At 38.6% G+C, this 2,529-nt stretch overlaps 1 long non-coding RNA gene across 1 annotated transcript; it reads left to right on the top strand.

The window, feature by feature from the left end:
- The first annotated feature begins 286 nt into the window (after positions 1–286).
- On the top strand, positions 287–859 carry LOC122457711. Its single transcript, XR_006277385.1, has 3 exons — positions 287–338; positions 454–457; positions 724–859. It is a non-coding gene; the product is annotated as an uncharacterized LOC122457711 (long non-coding RNA).
- The last annotated feature ends 1,670 nt before the right edge of the window (positions 860–2,529 follow it).

The following is a 2,529-nucleotide window of genomic DNA, read 5'->3' as shown; positions in this document are numbered from 1 at the left end:
CTGCACTGTACATCAGTTTTGTTGACTGTTTGATTGTGTGCTGACTGAGTATCCTATGGTAAACTCTTCCAAAGGCTTGCCTTTCATATTCTATTTACAATAAAAGCTTTGTTATCTGGCATGTTGGAGCAATGGGAGGTGCCAGTTAGTTAAAAATTCCAGTTAATCAAGAGTTATACTTGCCAATGGAATACCAATTTTCAAAGAATTAGAAAACAATAACATTAATAAAGTATAAAATAATATACAGGTACTCACCAATCCAGTATTAGTACTGCAATGCAGAGTGGTTGGTTTCTTGAAGCACTTAGGTGTATACAGGTAAAGTTTTCTATACAGTAGAAACAACCAGGAGTCCTTGTGGCACCTTACAGGCTAACAAATGTATTTGGGCATAAGCTTTCATGGGCTAAAACCCACTTCATCAGATGCGTGGAATGAAAAATACAGCAGGCAGGTATAAATACACAGCACATGAAAAGATGGGAGTTGCCTTATCACTTGGTAGGCTCACATGGTAAGGCAACTCCCATCTTTTCATGTGCTGTAATATATATACCTGCCTACTGTATTTTTCACTCCATGCATCTGATGAAGTGGGTTTTAGCTTACAAAAGCTTATGCCCAGATAAATGTATTAGTCTCTAAGGTGCCACAAGGACTCCTTGTTGTTTTTGCTGATACAGACTAACACGGCTACTCCCTCTGAAATCTACACAGTAGGTTATCTTATGACACTACATATCACTGTGGGCAGTGCATGGTGTACACCCAGATCACTAAAAATACACTTAACACTAAAACTATACTGAATATAATTTAAACTTTTTTTTGATGATTCAGAAGGCACTTCAGGATCTTGCAGTGCCTGAGGGTCATCATTATCAACATCAATTATCATTGTAGATGTAGAAGGTGTAGGAGATTGGGCTGAACCTGTAATGACCCTATGACACACCCTGGAAGCTGCTTTTTTGAATAAATCCTTGATATCAGGTTGCTTACTTGTCTTCTGCTTCTTTCGCATAAAAGTAGAGTGCAGAATGTACAACTGTATAACTTCCTTGGCAGTATACTAGTCCTAGTTACTAGATTGAAGATTTGTATTGGGAGATATCAGAAATGCTGGCTAATAGAACTTTCTGGTTGATAAAGTGCCGGATAACACAGCTTTTACTGTAATATTTCTTGATCCAGGGAATCATTACTTGAGATGGTACTGCCAAGGTATGAAAAGTGATTGACACTCTTTAATTCTGTACCATAAATGGTGATGTTTGGCTCAGTGGTAATGGATGATGGAGTATGTTGGAAGAGGACTTCAGTTTTTTCCAGGCATTTGATGGTGAGTCCAAACTCTTTAGTTGCCTCTTAGAAACTGCCAAGGATAAACTTAGGTCACTTTTATTATGACTAAGTTGAGCACAATCATCTGTAAAAAAGTCTTATGGGTTCCTAAGCCTTCAGAGACTGAAGAGTTTTCTATCAGTTCTGTGCCCCTTATGCAGATGCCATTTTGAAGATTGTCCAATTGCATAACTCAGAATAGCGGCAAAGAGATCAAAAAAGGCTGGTGCCGGTGGTACACAGCCTTGTTTCATCCCATTAGATATGGGAAATGGTTTAAAAAGGCCACCACCTGAGTGTACTTGACCAGTCATGTATTTATATAATTGACATGGTGTTAATGAATTTGATAGGACAGCCAAAGTTTTCTAGAATTTTTCAGAGCCCACTTCTGCTCATAGTGTCAAACACTTTTTTAGATTAATGAAGGATACTTGCCTACTTTGTAAAGTGCTTTGAGATCTACTGATGAAAAACACTAGAAAGATCTAGGTATTACTAGCAACCAACTAATACATTGACAAAACCACAGGTGCAATCTATTCTCAATGGGTTTAATGAAAAAAGATACTAGCTGAGTGGAAGCCTCAATAGGCAGTATATATAGTATCTCTAATGAGTTTGCAAAACATGTTTTCAGTGATTTTGTACACGAATGCACTCAAATAGCAAATGTTTTACAGGGTTGGCCTGTATACTAATGAATCAGATCTACTCTGACCAGCCTCACTAAGGTCCATGCAGCTGTGCATAGAATAGAATAGGAGAGTGTAGGTAAGGATTACTCATTTCGCAAGCGTAGAAGCATTAAAGGAGATGTTATTCTACTGATTATTGTCCATGATGAATTACAGATCTAACTCCCAGGATATTCTGCGTTCTACACCAATGAATACTAGCAAGGACGAATAACACTTTTTATGGGAGGAGTCGCGTACTGTCGGAAGGCTACAGGTGCAATGTAAAGAATTCCCACTGGAAATCATTAGATAACTCTGACGTTTAATTCAGATTACCAGCATCCCCTTCAGGGTGTAAAGTCCTCGAGGCAACAGCTGTCTTTGTTTGTGCAGCACCAAGCACTCTGTCACTGCCCTATATATACTATATGCCCTATATGCTATCAAGACGTTGACTGCTGACTCTGCTCTGCCAACAAAGCCATTTGTCAAATTTTCTAAG

This window comes from Dermochelys coriacea, chromosome 1, assembly GCF_009764565.3.
Source record: "Dermochelys coriacea isolate rDerCor1 chromosome 1, rDerCor1.pri.v4, whole genome shotgun sequence".
NCBI lineage: Eukaryota > Metazoa > Chordata > Testudines > Dermochelyidae > Dermochelys > Dermochelys coriacea.
This window is presented reverse-complemented; position numbering and strand designations above follow the sequence as displayed.